Source organism: Dromaius novaehollandiae, chromosome 7 (genome assembly GCF_036370855.1).
Source record: "Dromaius novaehollandiae isolate bDroNov1 chromosome 7, bDroNov1.hap1, whole genome shotgun sequence".
Classification (NCBI taxonomy): Eukaryota; Metazoa; Chordata; class Aves; order Casuariiformes; family Dromaiidae; genus Dromaius; species Dromaius novaehollandiae.
This window is the reverse complement of record NC_088104.1, coordinates 4655062-4683057: the sequence shown is the minus strand read 5'-3', so window position 1 is coordinate 4683057 and position 27996 is coordinate 4655062. Positions and strand designations below refer to the sequence as shown.

Sequence of the window (27996 nt, the reverse complement as noted above, 5' to 3'; positions counted from 1 at the left end):
AGCATAAATAGCTAAGGAAGGGTTGACCCTCAAACAGAAGGGTTTCAGAAAAGCTGTAGCTGGCCATTTTAGACATTTCCCCACTAGATCATTCCTAAGGCGATGTTAATGAAAAGAAGTACAAAAGATATGTAGGAATGATTCTCTGAACTTTTCAAAAATTGGATTTTTTTTGTTTTGTGTTTGCACGAAGTTAGGCCAAGAGCCTGGAGAATCAAAGCTTGCCGTGAGCTGCTCTTAGACCTTTGCACCCACGAAGACACTGTTGCTGAATCAGGTCTGTGGTTGTGTTTGCGCACACCCAAGAAACACACATGTGCTGATAGAAAACAGATTTAAAAGGTAATTGTGAAATTGCTTTAGAGCTCTGGATGTGTTTGGAAGTTTGTGACTGGTTGTCAGTGATGTCATAAGCATATTTATTATAGCTCATAAATGGATGGGTCTGACTGTTTTCCTTATTTTAATGTATAAGTTGCAGTTTATAATGGCAATAAAACACTCCAGGCTGTGCATTTCAGGGTGATTATTGCATTTCTCAGGTGGTTAAAGTTACTCTAACTGCCTTTCAGCTCAGATTTCAACAGTATTTGCCCAGTATATTTGTATTTTTACTTGTATTTTTATGTACAAACCTCAAATTAAAGCATTTTATTGCTTTTTAATTAAAATGTTGAAGTGTGAAGAAGGAAGGGTCACAAACAGATAGAAAGTCATGGTACTAGGTGTTTTGATGCAAGAAGGGTTATATTAAAAGGTAGATAGGAAGATGAAAGGTGGAAGAGTCTGTCGCTATATTTGGGTATTTCATGGGTATCTGCTGCCAGTTCCAACAAGCATGTAGTTAAGCAGAAATCTTAATCACCCAAAGGTGTTCGTGTCAACCTAATAAAATCTAGAACAGAGAAATTATGGGCTAAATGGGTGTGAACGCTTAACTAACTGCTTAGAACTATATTGGCCCTCCTAGTTGAGGCTGAGACGTGCTGATATTCCAAAAGCAGTAGCTTGTGATGCTTCAGCTCATGATGCTTCCAATTTTTAAGAGGGGAAAAAAATCTAGTCTCCTAGACTCTGTCTTCAAGACACTGACAACCTTAAGCATGGCTGATTGTACAGGGCAGGGTCCCAATCCAGTGGCAATACTGGAGTTTTCATATGTCTTTACTGGCATGTAATTGTTCTGGAAGATATAATTTCTGCTTAAGTAAATGAATTGAGCAGTTTGGCCCATGTGTGGGATGGAAGGCCTGCTTGTTGTTATTTCTGAGTATTTGCTGGCTAAAAGAAAGTGCTAAAGTGCTTGTGGTGTAGACGCTTGTTCTGTGGTGGGCACCCTCTCTGTGCTTAGAGAGGGACCGTCTCAAGGAGAGGTCCAGCCCTTGGTGCCGGGGCTGCTGGTGGGGCCACCGCGATGCCGTTCCTCGGGCTCTTCCTCCCATGGAGGTGCTGCTAGAGGAACCCGCGAGGGTGGTGGTAGGGACAGGAGGGGCAGAGCCTGGCGTTGCGGTGTCCATGGACCCCCTCTCCCATAAAGACCTGCCTCTGGCAAAAGGTACTGCCGTATCTCAGGCTTTCAGCAATATCTCCATCTGCTCAAGCTTTCTTCATGTGGCCAGGTCACCGCAGTGCTTCGATGGGTATCCTGCACTCGTTATGCAGTCGTATACCCCCTTTCATTACCTGTACAGGGGGTTGGAGAGCAGCACACGCGGGTCAGGCTAACTGGGACTATCTCTTGCAGTGCATCTGTGCAGGAACTCGTGTAACAGGCCTCTAGTTCAGGGCTTATAGGTACCATTAAAAAATATATATATATATATAAATAAAAGAAGAAAATCATGCACGTACACACATGCCCTTGCCAGCTAAGGAGGCGACTATTATGCACTTCATATAGGAAAGTTAAATTAGGGTTTAAGCCTTTCACTAAAAAAAAAAAGAAAAAAAAAAAGAAAAAAAAAACCGATTTAGGTGCCTGATTTTACATAAAATACATACCCAAAATAATTTTTTCAAAGCGTTTTTTCCCATTGTTTCCTCCATCTTTATTTCTCCTGTGCAAAATATCCTTCTAACACACCTCCCCTTTCTTCCCATACAAGAATGGAAGAAATGCTTAATGGGAAGCAAAGCACATTAGGAATATTAAGGAAAAATTATGGTATATACACTATGAAATGAAATGCATCTTTTGTGAATAAATCCCCCCAGAAATCTTATATTTCCAGGCATCCACTCACATACCTTCATGTAACAACTTATACATTCGTAAAACATTCATTGAAAGCAGCTCTGCAGTTTTATAGAAAACAACATGCCAGGGATGCAAGAATCTTGCCAGTTCTGTGAAAAATGACACCAATTAAAGCTTAAATTGCTTGTTTTCTCATAAGGTACATATTTTCATAACTTTGAAATCAAATAATTGCTGCTTTTATATTAAATACAATAAAACAAAAAGGATGCTAGTTTAGAGGAACTGCTACAAGCATTTTAATATAATTTTCCCACCATTTAAAGTCACAAAATATGGAAAACAAGTCAAGTATGCAAAGTTCCAAGGAGATAGAGAAACTCCTTCAGATTATTACATCATTTGTCTTTTGTGTCAGGAAATGTGTATGTGATTTCATTGTTTGATTAAATGCCAAAAAAAGGCATATTGCTCTTATCTAACTGATTACAGATTTTATTCATCTGAAAAAGTATTTGTTCATACTTTGACATTAGAAAGCAATATTTTTTTTAATGGTCCAAACAAGCATTTTCAAAAAAATATAATCCTAACTTCCCAGGCTTGCTTTTTATTTTGTATTAACAATGCACTGTACTAAAATTTCCCATACTGGAACACAGTCCCTAGTGGTTTTCAAGCTATAAACTGAGTAAACAGTCCCTTTCTTATTGAGTGTCTGTGTGAATGCGTGTTGTTTCTGGAATACATCATATTCATTTGCAGAAAGCCTGTGTATGGATCTTCAACACTTTTTTTTCCCTTTTTTTTCCTGAGGTACCTTGAATAATAGCTTTTTAAGACAGTGTTACAGTCATATAACTTGTTGGGAAAAGCACACCATGGCTCACAGTCTGAATTAAACATGTGTCATTGTGGGTAAGTTTCGTTTAAAATACTTGTATCTGATAATTATTTAATATGCTAATGCTATGCTGCTGTACTATCTCTGAATAATGTTAGCATGTTTTTGGCAACGCTGTACTAAATAGAATATAACAAAAGCAACTAAATATATTTCCATATTTAGTTCCTTTTCCTTTTTTATAGCACATATAAAGGTGGCACTTATCAGTGACATTTTTTGGACTGCCACCGTACCAGGGTTGACAAAGTTAGGTTTGCATACTAACGAATCTTTAAAATAATAAATAAATAATCTGAGGACAAACACAAAGCTTCATCTGGGGACTTCAAGGTCGGTTACCATTGGCCTGGCCTCCATTAACCCCCACAGGAAATCTTCCAGGATCCTTATTTTATCTTGAGTGGGTGTTCCCAAACTATCAGTCTTTTATTTTTCCACCAAAATAGAGACACGGTTTCCTTTAGGAGACATGAATTTCATCTGGCAGAACATTTTAAAAAATGCTCAGAGATCATAGAGAAATTTGCAGAGAGAATGGTAATATTTTAAATTACTGTATTAACAAAACTCAGCACCTCTGAATTTTAGGAAAAGGTAAAAAACGACAGAAAAACTATGTAAGCATTTAATAGTAAGATATTAAAAGACAGCTGAGTGTTCTCAGTCACTAGGGAAAATAAACTGGTATGGTATAATGAGATCCCTAAAGTCTTGTGATCAATTCAAAGTAACAAGAATGTAATACCAATGGGTTAACTAATTATATGTATATATTTAAAAAGTCTCTCAGTAGTCTGAATCATGTCCAATATGAATGCTGAAGATTACATGGTCTATTATTAACCCATTAGTATTACGCTTTCGTTGTGCTTTGGCAATAAAGAATGCTAACTGGAATAAACCGTCTGAAATATGTGTCTTTTTAATAAAGTGGCTAATTTTTTGTCTGGAGGAGGGGGGAAGGGCATATCTTATTTATGGTGTCATTTTAAACTCAAGTTACAACATCTTAGATTTAAGAGACAGGCCGGTAATGCAAGCAAGGGTGTCTCCTGCAACGAGACCGAGATTAATGCCATGTGTACTGATGATTCTCCACCACAATTTAGGATTCTGGTGGCGCCATGACGCCCCTGTTTTTTATGGTGGTTTGCCAAGAGAAAATTACTTAAACCAATTGTGAACGCATTCCTGTTATACTTTTACACAACCGCATTTATCTACATAAATAGCATAATGAATATTTTTTAAATGATCTCTCATTCCAGATTCACCTACTTTGCATAAAATGTCAAACACAGGAAGGAGGGGAGTTGGGACTCTGTGTGTGTGTGTGTGTGTGTGTTTAAATGAGAAAGGTTTTCACATGGGAATATATTTCCCCCCCCCCCTTCTTTCTCCATGACAACTGACCACAATTGAAGTAGATTCTTCTTAACGTACTGTAATGTGAGAATTTTCTTCATCTGGAGAGTGTTTTATTCCCTAAATTGAAAGCTGTTCTACTTTACTGTGTAAATATGAACATGAAGGTTAGGATGCTGGCTACCTTTGCCAGGTAAAACTGACCCAGCGAGAGCTTGGATGGCCTTTGAAACCATAATAAGCTTTTAAGACTTTACAACTCTGAAGCTGAGCACGGTTTTGTAGACTTCAGTGTCCTGGCCTGAGCAAATGATCTGCTTTTATTGAGCAGCGTTTACACCAGGCAGAGTATGCTGAAGAAGTTTTGGCTAAGTTCACAACTGTTTCTATCAATCTACTTTTGCGCTAGTAGGTATTTAGGCAGCATTCAGCTCTCTGGCCTCAAAATGTTGCAATGGATGTATTTATTATTTTTTCCTTACCCTCAACCTATGAAGAGGGAGCTTTGGAGTAGTCTTTTATTTTATCGCGTTATTCTTGTGAGGCTGCTGTAGGTCGAAAAAGCAAGGTATGTTAGTGGTTTTTAGAAATGCTGGTATTCTAATCATCGCTGTATTTTTAGGAGCAAGTCTCCTTTTGTTGCCTGAACCACTTAATCTGTCTCTGTGAGTCTGATTCTTGGTGATGTTCCTATTTGAAGGCAATTCTCAAGTGCGAGCGCGCTCATGCTGGGTGATGGAGCCCGCAGAGTTGGTCAGTCCCTCGGAGGCTTTTGAAAACTTGCAGTGAAATAAGGGATTTTGCTTGATATTTAATGGGAGGAGGGCTGAGTGTAAGGGTGACGGGCTGGAGGCCTCCTCTGCTTCTGGTTTACTGTAGTCTGAAAGATTTGTAATTCTCTTAAAGTTAGTGGTTTCCTACTGTGATTATGAGAACTACAGTAATCAAGCCTGGAGGTTATGAATGACAGTATCAGCATGTTTAAATGCAAAGTTTTGCAGGAATAGGTATATATTGCAAGCTGTAGCTGAAAAGAATCACATTCCTGTAGACAGGGTCTTTGTCCGAGGCCAGAAAGAATAACCTCCTTTAGTCCCCAGGCAGGGACAGTTCTTGGTCTGGCCCACAGCATGGAGGGGTCTAATAAATAGTCTTCAGCGAGAATTGGAGTTGGCTTTCGTTAGTGACTACGTCAAAGAGTTTGCGCAGGAGCAGGAGGCTGAGTACTGTGCTGCAGTTATTGCCACAAACAGTACCTTTTTAGGCAGTTTACGTGAAATTTTTACAAAGCAGCTGACATGATCAGGGTACTATTTTCATGAAATTCATGGCAAGAGGTGTTTACTGACCAGGTCCCTGTTCTCCACGTGAGAAAGGCAGTGGTCTCCAATATATCTTTACATGTTCTTTAACATAATATTTTGTTTTGGAAATTAGAGATTGAGTTAAAATTATTACCTATAGCATGTGAAAAGTAATTTCCTCTTGATGTGTAATTATGGTCGATGTTTACATATAAGTTCAATGTCATAATAATGTAGGTTTTATTACTGCATGTGGTTCCTGCAGTTAATATATCCAGTTGTATCAATATTGGTTGTTACACCAGTGCAAGTACATGGGGTGGTCTTGGCAATACGCTTTTCTCGGGAAGTTGGAGAAATCTTCTGGCAAAAGTGAGGAAGAAAGCCTAGCAGATTAGATAGTTTGGCAGCCAGGACAGAAGAAGACGGCTCCTGGCAACTGAGAGGGAATTACTGGCAATCGAAATGAAGAGGGTCTAGCAATGTGGAAGGAGAGAAAGGACTTTCGGAAAAGAGATGGAATAGCCAAGTACACAGGACAGAAAGGTCAGGAGGAAGATTGGCAGGAGAGCAAGAGTGTTTGCCTCCAGAGAGAAGCAGAAAGGGATAATTTCTTAAAATAGAAAGTCCAAAGAGTATCATCAAAGGATTCAGCTGTGGGAAACCTGTCCAGCTAAAGAGGCAGCGAGTCTGAGTTGTTTATTATTTTTAATTTTTTGGAATGCTGCAAGAAGTAAACCAGTCAATTTCATTAAAAAAACATGTTTAGTCTCAGACTAACAAATTTGCCATTCAGTTTATTCATTTTATTTATTTTTTCTTTATAAAAGTTCTAGTGCAGTTCAAAAAGTTCCAAACTAGGACCCCACAGTATCTCGGGGTGTTACCACGTCTGGATCATAAACTGCTCAGTTACTTGAGAGTAGCTGAAGAAAGGGGGTAGTGGGCTCCTTTGAAGTCATTAACAAATAACATATGAGTTTCAGCCTTATAATAAGGAAAAATTTGTAGTTTGAATTATGAAATATTAAATGTATTTTATCCTAGTCTGCTGGTGTCACTAGGTGAAATTTTCAAGCTTGTTCATATTTAAATGCTCAAGTACCTTATGATCATCTATTTTATACCTATTTTATGTCAGTGTACAAAGTCAGGTGCTGCTATTACAATTTTTGCACCAAAAGGTATTATCTGTTACTTTTTATGGGTGTGTGACATAACACAGTGTGCATCAGCTACTGTTGTTGAAGAAAGATTGACTTCTGGCATGATTACTCTTGATAGCATGATTAATCACTGTTTTGTTAATTCTTGCTTGTATAAAATTTATTTATGTTAATTTTGAAGTACGTTACCTCAAGACTCAAACATGGATAGATACTTGCAAAGTCAGCTAATGCACAAAGCTGCTCACTTACAGGGCATATTTACTTTGCTTTTGTGCTTGTATAAATAATTCAAATACAAATTTCTGAAGTCCAGGGTCTCTTTCCCAAAGGAAAGTTAGTCTTGATACAGGCATTCAAAAAATTAATATACTGCTGCTTCTGCTCACGGCTGTGCAGCTTTATGGGATATGATATGATATTAAATGATAGCGTGTTTGCTATTTGCTTGGGGAGATCAATAATGACGATGAATATTATAGAAAAAATACTTTTTTAGGTGGCTTCTCTCTAGACTGCCATACTAGAGGAGACTTTCAGTTTATGGCTGTCAGTGGGGGGAGAGGAATTGCGTGTGAAGATTGAAAGTTGGGTGTTTAAGGGAGCTACTCACGTTGTTGGCGTGGAGCACTGTGCCATGGGTGTATACCTTGTGTTCCTACTTCAAAATGGAGCTATGAAAATCAATAGCTATTTCACAAAGTGTTTGACACCCATCATATTATTGTCTGTAGCCCCATAAATATTGATACTACAATTCTGAGCTCTTCTATATCCATAACAAAGCATGTTATCCATTTACCAATACACACATTTAAGCCTTGACCACCTGCAAGAAGAGTGTGACATTTTGTCACTGAGGAAGATGAAGGAAAAGAAATTCAAAATGTTCTTGCAAGGAAACGGGGAAAAAAGTAAGGAAGTGTTATACCAAGATGTTAAAAGCTCTTAAAATGGGCAGCCTGATGCATAATGGCGATGGGGCATTGAGCCTGGTTATGTCAGGAACGTAATTTTAACACAACAAGACAAATGTAACCAGGCATGACAGACTTGCGTGCTGACACATGAACCAGTGCATCTGAAACAAAGGCAATTTGCTGAAAATCATATAGATTCCCCCTGCCCTGGACAAATTTCACTTTACGAGATTTCATGATTAACAAGCTTTCTAGAATATTTACAACTTTCTGAAGAGTGAGGTTTAAAAAAAAAGTCAAATAGAACACACACATTGCCTTTGAAATGTAGCCATAGGAAGGTCATATATTTAGGTGTTACATATTAAACCATTGATTTTTTTTAAATATGAAACCGCTGCTTATAATAAATACAATGCAAGTCATAACCTTTATTATAAAAATATGTCAGTGCTCCACAGTAAAGGGTCATTAACATTGCTAAATTGTAGAATTTGATCATTGGCGGAAGGCACTGTATTTTGTTATTAACAAGGCGGGGATTTATATAGAAACTTGTTAAGAAGCAAGATATGGCTCATTTCTGATCTCTGACATGCTTAAAAGATGTTGCAAATTAAGGGATCGATCCTGTGGAGCGCTGAGCTGATATGAAGAGCTGTCGATAAACAAAGTGCTCGCTCTGTCGCTGGGCTGTACCTGGCGCTTAAGTAGAGGTAGATGTAGAGCGTGATGGAGGAAACGGAGGTAGTGAAAGGTAGTAAAGCAAAAGTGAAATCCAGTCATTTTGGATTTTGTATCTAGCTGGGAAGCCAAGCAAACTGTTCTTTCCTTTTTCTTTGGGCTCTGGCTGGGCGCTTTTTGGTGGCGCGGGGAGAGCTGGCCCCACCGAGGAGCTCTGGGGGCGAGCGGCGCCCCGGGAATGGGGCTCGCGGTGCCTTTGCACGGGGCCAGCGTGGCTTTGGCACGGTCACGTGTCCCCGCTGCTGGGCTCGACAGCGGTGCACGTGCAGCTGCTCCACGAGACGTGGTGTCCCTTGAAGCTGCTGTCCCCGGGATGCGGTCTGTCTGCACGGCCCGAGCCCGGGCTGCAGCTCGCGCTTGGGTGCGGGGAGCCGAGAGCTGCTTGTTGGAGGGCGCTTTGGCGTGCTTGGTTCTTGCGCTGTCACCCCACGGGACAGAAGGGCCACGTCACGATTAAAATAGCTGCTGGAAATGGCGAGTTCCCAGGGGAAAATAGTCCCTGCATGTGTGCAAATTGGTGGACAGCGCAATGAAAATGCGTTGCTGTATGTTACCCAAGAATATTTTGTAGTGGGGTGGGGGGAAAAAAAGAAGTTTCCTTTGCTAGAACGATCCTGCTGCACATGCAGTACTTATTAATGTGGGTGAGTCTGGTTAGGTGGTTTGGGGGATTTTATTTTTAAGATAGTGCGTGTTTCTCATTACTTTAATCAGGAAAAGCCTGGCAGAATGCACACTTCACGTGTCAAAGAACATGCTAAAGCTTTTTTCATTCATATGTGAAGCCTACTTATATGTCACTTCATATGATTTTCTTTTTAAATTTTATTAGCTGCATTTTAGTGCTCTTTAAAGTAAAAGTGATAGCAACCAGGTGCATTATGGGCTAGATGACCCAGCTCTGCCAACGCACCTACGTGAACTTCCAGGCTCTGCCGTATGGACGGAGTCGGCGGCGGTTTTGTGCTGGAGACGCAGAGTGCTCCCAGACAGACACCAGCAGCCTGATTTTGAGATCATAAGCTGTATTTCACTCCTCTAAAGGGAAGGACTGATGCAAAAAAATGCATTGTTCTCCACAGACTTGACTTTTCAGTTTACATGATTTTCTCTAGTATTTTTCAGCTCCCAAGAGATTAAAAAAAAAAAAAAAAAAAAAAAAAAAAAAGCAAAGAATTACTTCACCTGCTTTATGGCTTAGCCGACTCAAGCCTTTCCAAGGCTGTTCAGACAGCATCTGGAGGGAATACCAGTTTGTCTCTTAAACAATCAACAATAAATAAATATATTTATGGGAATAACGAGAAGCACGAACTGCGTCCCATCATCTGCTGCTGTCTGTACCTAAGCAAGCCCGTAACTGCTTGGAGATTTAAAAATGTTTTTCTATGTCTGTTTTGGTTTTGTTTTGGGGTTTTTTTTTTGTTTCGTTTTGTTTTGTTTTCTCAACAGTTCAGCACAGTGAGGCAAAGGCATTTGTAACCTGAATTTAAAGCAAAAAAAAAAAAAGCTTTATATTTTTTCACTTTAAGCCTTTGATCCCGACTGTGCAGTCGTGGGAACCAGGAGCAGTGATCTTCTGTGAACTGTGAGTAGGAAGCTGTGAGGGAATGGGCAAACGAGTTTTAGCGTTAGGCCTTGTTTATGCTGGGGATTAAGTCATTTGTGGTCAGTAACCAATGCAGCTGGGCTGATGCAGGCTCCCAGCTCGCATTAGATGACATTACTTGAGTCGAAATCAGGGGCACACTCAGCTGGTGGAAACTGTGATTTCTCCCCTTGCTGCTGCTGCTCTTTGCACCAGGGTCGTTTCACTTATTGCCGGCACGATGGCTGCACTGGGATTCATCCCGAGTAGGGAAAACCTTGTGTTCTCGGTCCTCGTGTTTCCAGCGTGTCAGGTTAGAGCAACAGTTCTTGGGCAAGCGGAAAACTTCAGAGAGAAAAAAAAGTGCTCTGAAGAAATTGATGAAAACCATCATTTTATGGGTGTAGCAATAGCCGGGCAAGCCGAGCCCCAGCTGTAGAAACGAGCTGCTAGAAGTGGCTCCTACCTAGGGTTTCTCAAGCTCCTGAAGAAGACAACGACAACAAGAAGATAGGGAAGGGAAGGGGGAAAATGCCCAGAGTGCTGTGGTGATCTGTCTGCGTAAACATTTCAGACAGCTGTCTGCATTTGGAAATATCCCGAGCTCTGCTCTGAAAGTATTAAGACTTTTTCCAAAGGTGATTTTATTGTCAACTACTATTACGGCAGATTTTTTTTTTTTCTAGGAGGCACATGGTTAACATCTTTCTGTGCTTCTAAATATAAACTTGCTTCCCAGTAGTATTGCCCAGGTCTCATTCTTCCTCTATTTCTCTTTCCCTTTTCTCTGTTCTTCCCCTCTTTCTCTTCTCCCTCTCTCCCTGTCTGTGTGTTTGATGAGGCTCTGAGTTACAACTGAATGCTACAAGGACAGATTCCTTTTGTGATCTGTGCTGAGTTATACCAAAACTTTCTGTAAAGTTTTACTTTCGTGGAGTGCTATATAGTGATTTTTTATGTGTCTAAGAAATGGAAACATTTTGTCTCGTATAAAAAAAAGAAATATTTTTATACTGTGCTCCATTCACAGACCACATCAGAGGTATTCTAAGAATAGAATAGATCAAATATATTTTATGGAAATATAATGAGAAAAGGATGTGTTCCCAAAACTCACTCTGAACAAAGGAATGCAACATAGTCAGGAATACTTTAATGCGCCTAACAATTTTCTCATGTGAAAGGCTGAAGGAACAGTCTTGGTTTGAAGAAATCTTCCAATTCTCCCCAGGCACCCTGAACTTGAAATCAGAACTAGGAAAGCTATATATTACAAAAAAGAAAATGTATGGAAAAAGTGACTGAGGGCATTAACCATAAAAGACGTTTTGAAAAGAAAAATAACATCAATATGAAACATTTTGTCATGTTTCATTTCATTGATCATATATTTATTTTATGTGCTCTGGAGCGCTGAAGCTTAGATGTAACTACATTTCAGGAGCCTCATATTAGACCTGTCATTTTCTTTGTGGTGAAAACTAAACAGTGAAGAAAAAATAAAATAGATTGCAATTATTAGATTTGGGTTGGATTCCATCAGATTGTGCCTAGAAACTTAGAAAATTGAACTTAGAAAATGAGACATAACATTAGCAGCTATTAAAGACAGTGCTTGTGTGACAGATAGAGAAGTAGGAGGTACACCTACAATGTAAAATAATGCATCTTTTTCACAGTAATGCAATATGTTCACCTTAAATAGGCTTGTAATTAAAACTGCCAGTGCTGATTAGATCAACCATGTAGGAAAGATGCATTTGTATTAGTTCTAATTAAATCTGTTTTAAGCAAGTCAAAGTCGCAGATTGTTTTTAGTCCCCATTACAATGGCATGTATGTCAACTGCTGCATGTAGCTCCCAAATAATACGTATCTCTATTTAAAAGGCTCAGCCTTTGTGAAGCAGTTCACTAATTCCAGCTTGCTTAGATCTTCTGCCTCAGATCCGGAGCCCTTTTCTAGGGAAACCCTGCGATGATTTGAAATAAGACTGTTACAACAATAAGATAGATGGGATCAGGCCACTGTTAGCACTGCCAGAAAAAATGTGTTTTCAGCATCGGTAAAGAAAATGAAAGGATTTATCAAAATTTAGGGTCTTTCATTATTGCTCTGAATCTGCTTTCTAATAAGTGGAAGGCTGGCTTAAAAGTTAGCAGTACGGAGAGCTCAGATGGGGCAAAGCACGAGCGCGGGGAGCTCTGGCAGTCCCTCGCACATCTCAGCTTTCGCTGGTGCCGGGTGGCGTTTCTCACACCAGGGAGCTTTGATGATTGCTGGTATAAAGCCCAACAAGATACGCTGTGTTTTCAAATCTCCCTGCTGGAGTCTGACACCCTGTTAGAGTTGAAAGTTATACTCTCCTTGAGTTAAATGGGATGAGGATTTGGCCCTAAATGGATATTTTCGTATATATCAAGCCATGCAAACTACAAATGCTAATGAAGTCCCAGCGTAGCAGTAATTTATGCAATGACATTTTATGCAGTTCAGGTCTCTGAACAGGCTTTCAAAGGCGTAACTCCAGGGGAATAATATCAACTTCTCTTTCAGCTCCTCATCTGTCCTCTCACTTCAGAGCAGAACGTAGGTGCAAAGCGAAAGCAAAGGGAGGAGCCAGAAGGCTCCGACCGCTCGAGCCCAGCCATGCAGTTGGGCTTTCTGCTTCCTTGCAGCCGTCGCGGCTTTGCCTGAGCACGTGCCAAGACCACCCCATCCGAGGCAGGACCTTCCTGCGACGTGGGAAGGGACGCGCTTGCTCCTCCTGCGGCCCCTCGCATCCGTTGCTCTTGCCAGAACGCGTTCCCGTTGTCGTGAACTTGCTGCTGACCCGAAGCACGTGCTGAGCTTCCCTTTTTTTCCTCATTTTGCCCACCACCGGTGGTCTGCGCGGGGCTGGGGAGGCCCCGGGTGCCGTGGTGGTGGTGGCCAGACCTGCTGCTACGGGCGCTTTGGGCCTCTCGCTTGGGCCTTGTTGACCAGCCCAACGTCGTTGTCACATGCGGCCACTGCCAACAACAACTTTCTTTCCTGTTTTTTGAAACAACCTGAATATGTAGGAAAACTCTAGGAAATAAGAACATTATTTTTTAACTTGTAACACAATGCTAAAAATAAATAAATAAATAAAATGTTGCGCTATGTTTTCACGTTGATTTTCCTTGTCTTTAGAGCAACTTTTTTAGTTTAAATGGCAGAATATCGAGGCACGGAATGGGGGAAAAAAATGTTGCAAGCTATGCAACTGGGAAAAGAGCCTAATTTTCTGATTTTGTGTCCATGCTATCCAAATAAATTTTGTCACTGTCCTTTGATTTCATGTCCAGTTCAGTATTGCTTCTGTTGTTGAGCTAATTATGGAATAAGAAAAGTGCAAAAGTGCCTATATTTAACTAACTATATTATATGGTATATCCAGGAAGAATATTTTTTTCCCTAAAATTGTTTTAATTAACATGAAAGAAAAGCTTCTGCTGACTTTTTATTGTTGCAAGATAGAGGGAAAATTATTTCATGCTAACATTGCACTATAGTTAGCTTCCATCTCTCTATCTACAGAGAAAAATAGAAAATTAGTTTGTTAGATTGTATTGCTCCTTTTTATCTTATAAGGGTTTCCTTCAAGCACCATTAAATAATGATATAATCTTTAGAATATTAGTTAACAGTTAGACGATAAATATTTAATTTTAGTTGTTTGCTGTTGTTTTCTCCCCTTTTTTAGTTTAGTTTAATTTTATTTTTTGCAGCTAAGAAAAAAGGCTATTACCTTCCACAAACCTGATGTCTTGGACCAAATCCCTCTCTGAACAGGTTGCACGCTGCCCTTTTCGAAATCAAGCTATCAGAAGATGCCCTTCAGCAGAAGTGTTAAAAGGACTTGGTGAGCTTAACATGTTTCGCCTGCTTAATTTAATTTGGAAAAATTCAACCAGAAAATGAAGTTATTAACAGGTTGGTACATTCAGAGATAAGATGATGTCACAGGAAAGCAGTCAAGTGGGTTGCTTGTCAAAATATAAAATATGTATCTGTCAGAATCAAATGATAGATAAGCTATGGCTGGGTGTAGGATGCAGTGAAAATAGTATGCTAAAAATTGAAACTGAATCCCACCAGTCTGGAGCACATGCTTTTAGTAACTATTGTGGCGATTAGAGCTATAACAGTTCTGGGGACATGAACCGCGCTATTTAAACCTTATATGTGTAATTTCTTGGCACTGGTATCCAAAAGTAAGTACATCAGCACCAGACCTCAAAGGAACAGGAGAGACCTTGAAAGTGTGGATATTTCAACAGATGACTTTAAAAATGGGACACCCCATTAGCTAGGCTATTCTAAAATCGGGATTAATGAATCTTTCTCTGGGTAACTCGGAGACCTTTAAGGCCTTAAAATGTGGAAAACAGAGCTTGTGTAGGTGATGCAAGGAGTCTTTCTGTGTTGGAGAGGTTCAGATCAAAGAAATCTCCGGTGTATGCTCGAGGTACGTGTCATGTAGGTCACAAGCCCCTTCCCGTCTTTTGGCTTGCCATCGAAAATAGCTGGCACCAGGAGTCTGCAGTTAATAAACTTGGGGATCTTCAAGGGCAATTCGGAGCCTTGTGTGAGTGAACAGAATAGGCTGCTTTGCAAGGAATGCAGTCAAGCTCCCAAACACGATGATGGCAAAATGAAAGAAATACCATTATAATAAGCTTTGGTATTCCATTATCACCGACTTTGGGAAGCTGATCCCACTTTTGTGGGATTGTATTCACTGCAAGTTGCAAAATCGAGCTTTAAAACTGGGGGCTCTTGGGGATAGCTCATGAAATCTCTGTGTTTGCTCAGGATCTTCCCCAATGCGGACTCTGATTGTGACTGGGAACTCGCGGGGCTAGCGGACTTCAAATAATAGCAGTGCCAAATAAAAATATTGCCTTTGTATTTAAAGGTCAGAAGGCACTAGTCCGACCTCTTGTTCTATAGGCCATAGGACTTCATCCAGTAATGCCATTGTGTGATTTCTAATTTATGCTTGAACTTATATAGTTCTTAAAGCCTCAACTCCAGAAATATTCCTTTTCATGGAAGAATAAGTTTTAATATTTTGTTGCGATGCCCAGTTCTTATCAGTGTTTTAAATATTTCTCTTTTGAATTTCTTTAGCTTTAACTTCTAACCTTTGCATTTTTTTAATGTTTTTTATGTTTGAATGAAAGTTCTCTTAATATTCAAAACCCTTCTCTTTAATAAATGAAACAGATGGAGTTTAAATTTGTGAGGTGGGTTTTGAATAAATCATTTCAGTGGTTCTTTGCTAAGTCAGTTCTAGGGATTTTGCCATCCTCTTTAATGTGTGAATGCCAGAACTGGGCATTGCTTTTTAGTGATGACTTTCCCATTACTGTACACAGAGATGATAGCAATTCTCTACTACTACGTGCTAGTCTCCATTTTATGTACAGTACTCAGGATCAAATTTACCCTTTGGGACTTCATCCATTGGGATTATATGTGCTATGCTCATTCTGTGACATGCTAGTTTTTTTAATCAGCAAAAGTTCTAATGGTGATATAGAATTTTATCTATATTGCTGCCATACATAACTTTGACATCATAGATATGCATCTCCTTTAAAGAAGTATATTTCAGCCTTTTTTTTTTTAAGTTAAAATTAGAAAATAAATTGCAAATCTACCAGCCTGAGAAACTCGGTTTTAGACTTGTGTAATGGCAATGCCTTTGTAACTGAAAGAAAAAAGAAAAAGGAAATTTGGGAGACAATTTGTCTACATGTGGTATACTTTTTTCTAAATTGAAAATAAATAAATAAAAAAAACAATCCAATGACACATTTGGGCTGAAAAACTGTTTGCTGCACATGTTTTATATATGTGGGTTTATTACACAGATCATGTGTCTTAATTAGGTAATTTATATTGTGTCATCCAAAGAAGATGTTCTGTTCAATTGGATACACAATAAATATTTCAAGAAATCTTGTTAATCTTGTAGCTACAGAGTAGATCAGTGCACTGGGTACAAAATAACACTGACTATAAATATATCTCTACATGCTATACTCTGCAGTTACCTACTACATTACCTAATAGCTTATTTTCCATGGAAATTCAATATTACTACATTTGTAAAATATAGGTAGGGATGAATTATATTTTTAGATTTTGTTTGTTTTTGTTTTTTCCTGAAACTAAATGTATTAGCCTTACCCACTTTTTTTTTTTAATTGCAAAAACAAGAGTTTAATGATAAAGAAAACTAACCCAAAGAGGAAACCAAAAGTTCAGGCTGACATTTTTTTATCTTGTGCAATTTGGCCCTCTTTGGGCTGTGATCTTCCAGAGGGGGAATGCGGCAACTTTAACTTGAGATTTCCTGGCTTTTGTCACTTCTTCCCACAAAACCTTGATATTTCCTATACGAGTGTTTTGTTTCATCGCGCTAATCTGATACTATTCACTCAGAAACTGAATCTAGTTATCCCTGGTTACACTAATTGAGATTTCTTAGTTTCTCTTCCCCTTTGTCGTTAAGCTGGATTTGAGCTTCACATATCCTTGCAATTACTCTGAAATTCTGAGTCTCCTCACAACTACTTTGAGGAAACTGAAAGCTAAATGGTTCCCAAGTTTCAGATATGATGTACCCTAGATGAAAGGCAAAAATCAATATTGTTATATTTGTATTCTGATGAAATTCATTATGTACAGTATAATTTGTGTCTCCATAACAATCTACTCTTTTTCAATTAGGGATTAAGCCAGATACTACAAAGATCTGGAGGAAATATAGTAATGTTTTTTTTTCTCCCTCTCATTGAGAATACAGAGGGAATTTCAAGTGTGTGTCACTGGCAGTAAAATACAAGTTTACAGAGTTTGTCTTCTGTTTATTGTAAATCAACTACAGAACAGCAATGCATGGCATTAGGCCAGGAAACGGAGATTATGAAGTTAGGAAGCAGAAAGATGAGCAGAAAATCATGTTTATAAATCTTGATGAACATCTTCCTCGCTATTCAGTGAGGACCTGATTCAGTTCTCTTCGGAGGTGGTGGGAAGGCTCCCGCCAGCCTTTGGTGGGAGCCGGCTCAGACCCTTATTGCTCGTGTTTGAGCCCCGTCGCGGGTGGGACACGCTGCGAGGTGGAGAAGTGTCGCCATCGGCATCGTTGCAATGACCCAGGATGCACCAGGCAATCGAGGTGGAGAAGTGAGGTTATTTATCACGTGGGACCAGACTTATTTCCTGCACGTGTACCTTCCCATTGGCGCCGCGATAGCACTGGACACGGTGTCGTGTTGATGGCTAATTTACCAATGCGTTATGAGGCCTCGCTGCTGTCTGCATATCTACTCTGAACAATATTTAACGTAGAGCCTAGGAGAAATCTGTTGTAATTTGCTCTCCTCCTTTCTGTATTTATGAGCCTACAATATTGTAAGTTTTTACTGTGGGTGGACAGGCAACATCTACTCATATCAAAGAAGATACAAGTACAGATAAATATAACTTTATACATTCATTTTTATATAACTTATGCAAATGTATGTGCAACTTAGTCACAGTCCTCAGGCTGCTGGCATGTAGCTGATGCGGCCACTGGTGGTGGTTAGTTCAGACACTTTGGTTGCCGGATTATCTTGTTATCCCTAAATAGGGCTCTGCATATCGCTGCACCTTTGCTGTGAGCAGGAGGATAGCACCTCCCGCGTGTCCCTGCCGTGGGAAGCCGGGACGGCACCCTGGGATTGGCAGGTTTTACCTAGCATTCACTAGGTAAATATTGTACTAATGGTATTTGAGTACTAACTGACCATCCTAAAAAGCAAATCTAAGTATACAGGCACAACAGTTTATCATTCTTATTTTAAGGGGACTTATTTATTGTTCTCCAAAGACTGGACAAAACAAAAAGACCAATTTTGGTATGCCAGGTTCTCAGTGTGCATCCTTGTATTAAACACTCATGAATAACTTGGTCCCTCCTGCTTGGATTATAGATTTTAGTATGTGAAATTTTAATAACTCTAATTAATGGTGGTATTTTTATTATATTACTTTATACTTGCATTTACTCTTTCATCATGAGATCTCAAAGCGCTCAATTAAACCACACCATATCTTTGTAAAGTGTATGAATTTTGGTCTATAGAGTTTATATATCGAGTATTTGTAGCATTAGAATGAAGCAATTTTTCCAAAGTTCGTTTCAGAGCTTTACATTGATTCTCTGCAGTATTTAAATAGTGGGAAAATTAGGCTCCAGAAATCTTGACTCCCACTTCTACCCACTAAATTATGGATCTCTTTACTCCCAATTCTGCATTTCAAGTAACCTTTGAAAAATTTGTATTCGGGAGTCTTCAAATATGAATAGTGATAATTATATCAATATTATTAATATGCACTATTAAAAGAAATAAATCTACATTTTCAAAGCTTTGATGTACTTAAAAAACTGAACTTTTAAATGAAAGTATGTTTTTAAATGATGTATGTATTACAGAAATCTATTAAGACAGCCTCACAAAGACCTGCATATGGTTAGAGCAGTGAATCATGTGCTCCTTCAGTGGCTCCCTGGGAGCATCATAGATATCGGAGAAAAGACCTGTTTGTCATCTCGCAGACTGCTCTTCAGATCATTTCTGCTGTGTCTCCCCCTTTGCTCCCCTCCCTTTGTTAATTCTGGTGTTTTGTTAATTTTTGTTTCCTGTATTGCTATAATTGTATGATTTTTACCATAATACAGTTGCGATCTGTGAGGATTACTGGCTGGAGAAGCTGCAAGCTGAATTCACACCAGCTGTCTGCGCTGGACTCATCAGCAAGCATCTCGAAACCAAAAATGCCAATTATTGTAGATAGCATTGTACTTCTCATAAAAGTTATGTAAGTATTCCCCTTCCTTCGCACTGCTGTAGAGCGAGGTGAGAGCTGGTTGGATTTCCCATAGCTAAAGGACTGCAATATTTCAGTCTCGTTAGATAGCTCAAAAGGATTTGTTAAAATTATGAAGCAAAACTGGTGATTTTTCCTCCACCTTTCCGTTAACTTCAATGAATATATCCCTCCTGGAATATTATTACTCTTTCTTTTCCATTCGGACATTTTAAGACTGTTACTTGGCTAGTTTTAAAATAATAAAATTGTGACCTTTAGTTGACATTATAAGCTTGCGTTTTGGAGGCTGTGCTTGTATTTTGATGTTGCCAGCTAGGGAAGTCAAGGAGAGACTAACTGAACTGACTGTAATGCTGAATGCTTTCCTCATTTTCATGCTGGTTTTGCTGTAAGGTTTTTAGTCTAAAGGAAGACGTGTGCTTAAGGATTACACTTTGACCAGGTTGCTGAAGACATCAAGTCACTAACTGCAGAGTAGAACTGTTTTGAAGAGTAGTATCTATCTCCCTATCTCTTTCCCACTAACCAACAGCAGCAGGACGACAGGCAGCAGAAAGGCGAGAGGAGTTTGTCTCATGCACAGTTGTGTATAGCCTTGAGACTGAGCAAAGACTCCAGGGGGGAAAATGGATGGATGGATAGATGTATGTGCTTGTTCTCTTTACCTGAATTTCTATACGTACAGGGAATGCAAATTTTTAAGGGCTTGTGCAAGACTTGTGCTCTTTATAGCCATTTTTTACTGAGGAGCTGAACAGTGCAGCAAGGCATTGCTATACTATAGCTAGAAAGCTATCATTATAGAAGAGGACCTAGGTGGAGGGGACAGGAGAGATGGGGGAAGAGAAATGGAGTGCTCATAGGTGACCAGGGAGGTTTTGGAGTCTGCACTGTGGCTTCAGACCCTGGGATCGTTGGGTTCTGAAGTCCTCTTTTTCAGCAGACATGCCACATGGCACAGCAGAATATGGGAACACATCCCACAGAAGCTTAGGCGTATCAGCACTGACAGGATACTGCCTCTATCCAGCTGTTTTGGAGTCCAGTGTGGTCAGAAGATGTTTGGTCTACTTCAGAGGAGGAGTGTCCATGGCCACCTCCATTGCACCAACTCTTGCATCTGCTCAAACATCTGATAGTGGCTTGTGTTGGAGAGCTCATCTGGCCCAGGATGAGAGGTTTTTGTGCTGCCATGTGCTGCTTTGGGGGATCTGGAAGTCTTTCATGCTCTGACTTCTAGGAAGTGGAAATGCTCAGAACAGGGTCATCATTGAATAAACTGCATTTCCTGCTTAAAATGTTGGGAAGTGCATTTTTATTTTGCTTGTATAGTTATTAAAACTAGTGTTTAAAAATGGAATATCTTTTAAACCTGATGCACCAATATTTTAGTATTAAAAAATCTTTTTTTTTTTCCTCCCCTCAGTGCTATACTTTTGTAGAATGCAGTTGTGTGGGAGGACTTCTGACTAGTAATTATTTACTTGATCAGATTGGTTATTTTCCCTCAAATGAGGTACTTCATTTTAGCAGCAGCATCTTCCCTTAAATAATTATTTAGAGAAAAGCTGCAGAGGATAGCAACTTCACAGAGAAAGAAGAAAAAAAAACACACACACAAGTTGGAAAGGCTTGGAATAAATTATTGCATGTCATTCTGTGGGAAAAATCTTGCAGTACGAATGCTGTGTTGTTCGCAATGCGAGTGCCAGATCCACTCAGCTCTGCTTTGCACTTCTGTCACCCTTATCACTCATGAGACGATACTCTTCTACTGTAAGTGCTACCCCCAGCGGCATGTATTCATTTATAGGGCTTGCATACTTATGCTGAAGTCAGACACCCAAGAGGCTCAGGATGAATTGACAGTATAGGCAGATGCTTTCAGCAAAGAAACCAGGATGTTAAAAGAGCTTTAGCGTGGTTATTGTTTTGCCAGGCAAATCCATGTACTTGTCATCAAGGTGTTCAGGAGTATTTCAGCCTCGTTGTACAAGCTGAATACAAGAACTGTAATCAAGACTTACATCATTTGGTGAGACAAGACCTCGAGGAATACAGCAAAGGGAAATGTGCATAATTAGAACAGTTCAGTTACACTGGAAAGGGACTTTGATAGTGTTAGAAATGGAGCTGAAACGTGCCATCTCCATTGCCCTGTCATCAGGCATTAGACGATAAATATCAATGGAATAGGGAGACCTCAAGATCCAGGAAAAGAGTATAGCATTCCCCGTTCCAACCTTAACACAAAGGAAACTATCTAAGGTAACCATCTGCTGGGTCACAGGGTCTTCCCTTTGTTTATGGACAGACACCAAACTAGAGATTAAAAAGAGAGTCACTAAATAGAAGCTTAATTTGAAAAAGGCAGTTTGTTTGGACAGTTGGTCAAAGAATGTTGAGAAATAAGAACGTGGCCAATTTTTCCCCCTCAAAATTCCCATAAAGGAGGAGCTCAACGCGAAGAGAGGGCCAGACGTCAGGGAGAGGAGTGGGACTCAACCACGACGGCAGGGAGCTGGCCATAGCCTGGCTGTGCGCTCTAGGGCTGACTCAGTGCGCATGGTACTTTCTACGCTGACAGAAGGAGTTGTGTCTCACTACACTTTTGCCAAAATCTTTCCTAGAAATTTGACTAAAAAGAAGAAGAAAAAACAACTATTTTATGTTCTCGAGTGACACCCGTTCAGAGTATGCCACATCCAGCCTGCTTTATTTATATTTTTCACAAAATATTTATAACTACTGCCATAGTGATAACTAACCTAAAAAAAGATAAAAGGTTTCAAAGCAATTTGACCTTCTCTAGACCCTATCCAGACCCATGTCTATTCTTACATGTATATTATTGGCAAATGTTTTGAATTTTTGTCTTGAATTTGTAGAGGAAAATGTTCAAGATCTCAGGGATTCTCAAGCCGTGAAGAATGCTTTCCATCCTGCTGTAGGTATGTTACTGTGCAATGCTTAACTTTTAGGTGGCGAGCATGTAATTTTCTCTGGACCTTAACCTGTGTGAATTAATAACACTTGCTCTCATTGCCTTTTCATTGTTCTGTTTATTATAAAGCAATAGACAATTCTGGCAGTAGTTGATTAGGTGACTTTGAAGAGGAACCATAGTGAGCATTGGAGGAAGGGACTTGGACACCGTCGTAGAGCTGATGCTCCTCCGGGATGTTAATGCTGACCAGCAACGCTGGCACTCGTTTTTCGGATGAGAGCATGCCCGAAGCCCGACCTGCTAAAGCAAGCACTGCAGCAGGACTCTGAAGGTGAGCACTTCTAAAAATGATTCAGAGGTTTAAAGAGGTGTATGAAAATCATGCTTACATGTTTTTGATCAAGACTTCTGGCTCGGTGGCGCTGAATGCCAGGGAACGTGAGCAGTGCTATGAATATCAGGAATGCTAATGATGGGGTCCCATTTCTAACTTGGGAACAGGAGTTTCACTGCGTGCTCATAACTCCCATCGGTAAGCATTCCTCTTGTCTTGCTGGACGAGGGGCGTGGATCTGTGTGAATAACCCCAGTGCTTGAGAAGAATAGTCAAAGAATTGTTTCTTTGCCAATAACCATAATTAGAGGCGACATCAGTCTCAAGTTTTAATCCTCCAGATGACTCCATTATAGTGACGGAGTCTAATATAGAGTCCAATTCAAGACCAAGGTCTGAATTTCTTTTTTCTTTTTGGATAAAATGTGTAATTGATTTATCAGAATTATCTCTGGAAACGTTAGAAAACTTATAGTATGGCTTGATAATAAGGCATTAATTGACTCCAGAGTTTTTAGTACGATGTGTTAAAGCCAGTTGTGTTGGTAGGAGGAAAAGCACCAAAGACCACATGTATAAGCATCTTCTCAATTGATTTTTTTTTTTTGCACCGGGTTCCCGGCTATCACTGTTTTCAGATACCTAAGAGGGCCACAGTTGTCATAAGCACGTCCTAAACGGGTACTTCAGGGTTGTCCTGTAACGGTAGTGAGCCAATCTAACAGCTCCTTTCTTTCTCGCATGAAGTATGCACAGCGGAAGAGGGCGCGAGAGAAGAGGAATGTGTGGTATTGCTCTGCGTCGCTCTGGCACAATTGTCCTGGTGGTACTGTTTCAGCTGGTGTAATCGAGAACAGCCCTGTGGCTACGCGGAAGCACGTGGAGCTCCTTTTTCTGGCCCTTATATGGCACGCGATCGCAGCCCGGCTGGTGGAGCTTGCAGCCGCTCTTCCTCGTTGCTCTCTCTAGGAGCAACGAGCACAAATTTGACATGTTTAGGAATCTGGCCTCGTATTTTAAAACTCCATGCAAATATGGTAATAATAACGAAAGTGACATTTGCTTTAGCTTCTGTATAGTGTGTCTTTAATATGATTACTACCCTTAACATTTAAAGAAACTTTGACAGTTATGTAATCCCTTCAACATTTAAGTACAACAGGAATTTATTATTAAGCGCAGTGGCTGGAAATGGAGCACTTTTTTCATTCACACTATAAACAGTTGTGTTGGATTAGTAATCCTGCTTGTCAGAGTTGTTCACTGTTTGATATTAATCAGCAGGTTTATGAAAGGTGCAATAAAAGGCAGAAATGAACAGTGAAGAAGTTGTAAACCTGGGTTCCATAAAATTAGTCTGTATCTAACACTTAGGATCACAACATTTCTTGCACTGACCATGAGATTAAGGGGAAAGGAAGTACTACATTATGGTAATGTACTCGTAACTATCTTTTGCTAAACATGTATTTGGTTTCTCACAATATAAATGCAATAATAGATAGGAAAAACAAGACTTTTAAAAACATTTTAGATTGTTTTTTAAAGAGTGCATTTTTCAGGCTGTTGTACAGATCGAATGAGATACCACCTAGTAGAACTTCATGATCAAATATTACATGAGAAAATGAACACTATCTCCTTCTGTTGCTTATCCACTATTAAAATCATGTGCAAATCACTTCACCTGAATATTTCTATCTAATTTTGGGGTTGTTATCTTTGAGCTACATAATTAATTTCTGTATCTTGCAAACTGTGTTGCACTATAAGGTTTTTTTTCCTTTAGCACTGCAAAATCTCTGCTACACATTCATACAGCATGTACAGAGGAGCCACGTCCTTTGGTTGTAAATGTCATCTTGCAAGATCTTTAGGTGATCAAAGTGAAAATGACACCATTGTAACATAAGATGTCTTGAAACGGTGCATAGTAAATTGCTATGATTGGTTCATGAACATACATGATTAATGAAACAAAATATAGACATATAATAAATGCTTTTCTTGTAACTGTCAGGCATCTTCCTTGTTCAGGTTCTTCCAGATAGGTTGCTTATACACCTAACTTAATACTTGACGTATATCCAGAGGTTATAGTAAAATACAGTAGTGGAATCACACTGCAGTGTATGACTTCGCCATTAAAAGGAAAATTAATAATATATCTGACACATTGCATACATCAGTTTGTTTCAAGTTTAGCTATTTTTTTCCTCCTGTTTTATTTTGAGTTTAAAATAATCTTCATTGAGTAACACTAGTCTTCGTTAAACTATGTATATCTTTCCATAATCACTTTTAAAGCAATGTGGCACTGGTTTTAAAATTCTCTTGTTTAAATTTAGCATTTGCTTGTGGTAGGATCAAAAGTGTCAAAAATCTGCATCACTGCCTCATTATCAATCACTGCGATATTTTTGGAGAAGCCATTTGATGTGTATCGTCGGACCTCCTACCTAGGATCACAGAAGGCTGTGCATCAATAAAATTAGCTTTTGTCACTCAAACCAAATTGGGCTGAGACACTCTTGCCAGAGCAGTTAACATGCATGCAAGGAGAACTGCTGATCATGGAAGTAAGCAAACCTTTGCGATAGCAGAATGAATGAATTAATTGATCTGCTGCCTCCCTTGCAGCAGCTGGAGGTATGGCCGCAATGGCTGGGGCTCGCGCTTCCCGTTTCTCCTTCGTCCCCAGCTCAAGCCCAGCGAGCAGGCTTTCCGGGAACCTGTGCCGTGAGCCCCTCGCAGGCGTGCTGGCCACCTTCACAAGCCAGGCACGTCAGGGAAGCAAGGAAAAAACAAGGGAGAGGATCCCCTCTTACTACAAGGCGTATTATTTTTGCTTGAGATGGCATTAGCATCAGTCTAGGGAGGTGGATGCGGTCCACCTGTCTGTGACCTGCCTTGCAGCAAATCTCCCCGGAGAGGAAATTAGCTTTTCTTGGGCCCTACGGCAAAAAAAGCAACACAGCTCTGTTTTAGAGATGCTTTTGTGTAGTTTTAAGAGAGAAAGCAAGGGTTTGTTCCTGGGCATTAATGTTTTATTTTTCAGCCCATCATCCAGTTATCACACTCTTTCACCCCACTCCCCAAATAGTTTTGGGGGGCTTTTTACTGTGCTTGAAACATATGTGATGTTACTGGCTAAGGATATGTACTTGATGAATTCAGTCCTCCTTCCTTCTCTGAATCTGTCACTAGACCATTCATATGTCCCTCATCCATATTTACTGAAAGATTTTAGTATTCTCTGAATTTACCATGAAGAACGGTAGGATTTGGAGCTGTTTCTGGAGTTTTTGTTTGGATGGGTTTTCTTTCATTTGCTTTTTTTTTTTTTTTTTTTTTTTTTTTTTTTTTTTTTTTAATTCAAGCTGTTTCATCGCTGTATTTTGCCACAAGTGTCACATGGTCCTTTTTTCTTCTTTCCTCCCTGGTGTCTAGAACTTGTATTGTGTTATTGCCCTCAAAGAACTGAAGAAACCACTGAGCTTTTTGTCCTCTAAGGAAAAGGTAGCAATTTTACGGAGAGACTGCAGAAAAGCAGGATTAGGAGATTTCAGAAAATGTAAACCTTTCCCTTTTTGGGCTGCATAGACCTTTCCCAAGACATCAGTCCTAAGCAAAATATGCTACTGTAATGTAGCTAGATGCAGAGTTAAAATCTGAGTTTGGACAAAGTCCCATGTGCACCCTAATGTGCTTGGGATGGATGCTGTCAAATCTCTTATTTAAGTGACTGCTTCAGAATTGTCTGCAGTACAAAGATTTAGACTTTAGTTAAGACTTTTTTAAAAAAAAATTTCATAAGTATTTCCCCATTTGCTGAGCAGAGGAAAGGATTTTCCAAAGCAGAAGTCAACTCGTTTCATCTCAGAGGAAATAATATTATTTCAGTGTAGCTGGTGAGACCACTGGAATATGTGAATTTCTATGCAAGTATAACTCGGATGCTCAGTTTCGCAAGTGTTCCTGAAGAAGGAAAACCTAAGCAGGACAAAAGAACTTCAGTTAATCCTCTAGACAAATAAAATGTATACATTTTATTGCATTATTTACATGTATACATTATTATTAGTTGCATTGTTGGGTTTTTTAAATAAAATTATTCAAATTCTAATTAAGATGAGCCACATGTAAATTTCAAATGAAATTTTACTGAATTTTATCAAATTAATGGTATGGGAACATGAAAAAAATGATCTTAACAAATATCAACAGAATACTAAATAGCAATAAGGCTAATTGGCCTCTCTTTGCTCCCATACTGCTGTGGGTGCTCAGAAAAGTCAGTTGGAAAGAAGTAGATAAATATGTATGACTTGCACTCTATTTCTGGGTAGGAAATAGTTTCAAAACCCCGAACTATGATCATGGCAAGATTTGGGCCAAACATTAAGAATGATAATATTTTATAAACCAGCTATCATCCTTTCTGTACAAAAAATAATCAGAAAAGCTTTAGTCTGTCATTTAAAAAAAATATTTTGCTACATTTTAAACTGTTTAGAGTTTTAAAATTGCTTGTTAAAATTAACTGCAAGAAGAAAAATTGGGTACTCCAGCAATTTATAAAAAGCTTGGAAAAAATGATCTTGAAAAGAAAGCTGTAGTAAAAACCACTGTCATTCCTCAAAGAATTCTGGTATAGGTCAGACTTTTTCCTATTTTAAAAGAGATTTTCTTGGATTAAAAAAAAAAAAATCCGTTTGGTTTTATCTTCTAAATCACACTGCTTTACCATAAAAAAAGACCCCTTGTGTTCAAAGTTGTTTATTTTAAATATCTCTGCTGTTTCAGGTGCGACTGTCATACCAGACTGGACACTTAGAGCATGGTGTGTCAAGCAGTACCAGTCTGGCAGAGGTTGGAGGTGACACAAAACCGCTGGTAGCTCGGACAGAGGCATCGGTGCCCGGGGACCTCCCAGCTGCTCCCTCTGGCGAAAGAGCATTTGCTTCAGGAGCTCCATTTCTGGACCCGTCAAATGGGTAACTTTGTCAATAACGAAAATTGTGAATCAGTTCATCTCCTTTTCCCTTCGTTATGGGCCTTTGACACGCCAGGATACTGGCCTGAGTGATTAGGTCTAGTCAAGTTGTTGTGCTTTACCTTTGTATCCTCCTATAGCTGAGCTCCAAAGCTGAATTGGTGGCATCATCTTAAAAATTTTGCTACTAAAATTGTGAAAACGCTAGCCCAGGGTGGTTATTCCTTTGCTAGCTAAAGTAGAAGACGTTGCTTAGCATGAAAGAAAACTCTTGTTCAGGTATATTCTATAGAAACATAAAAGCTGTCCACTACTTTGAAACAAGTGCTCCTTCTCCTTTCCCTTCACTGCTCAAAGTGGCAGTGTCTCTTTAAAAGACAAAATGAGTAACTGCTAATGTTTGAATACTATATTTTTCCCTTTAAATGTACTGCTTTGTGACCGATTCCGTAGCCTCTCTGTCTGAAAGGTAATTCCAGTAGCATCAAATTTGGAGGTCTTCAGGGCTAAGAATATTGGTAGGTATCAATTCAGGGCACATTTATTCAGAGGTTGGAAGGTGCGCTGAACTGTTGTCTAGTGTAGACTTTGTTTTAGGAGCAAACATAA

At 39.5% G+C, this 27996-nt stretch overlaps 1 long non-coding RNA gene across 2 annotated transcripts; it reads left to right on the top strand.

Annotated features, from left to right (window-relative positions):
• The first annotated feature begins 9 nt into the window (after positions 1–9).
• Positions 10–27345, top strand: LOC112981736 (uncharacterized). Of its 2 annotated transcripts, none has more exons than XR_003258799.2 (7): positions 10–342; positions 3014–3115; positions 13944–14077; positions 18959–19098; positions 21999–22061; positions 22184–22388; positions 27198–27345. It is a non-coding gene; the product is annotated as an uncharacterized LOC112981736 (long non-coding RNA). The 2 variants fall into 2 exon arrangements; XR_010390087.1 differs by lacking the exon at positions 27198–27345 and adding an exon at positions 23139–24298.
• Positions 27346–27996: the final 651 nt, after the last annotated feature.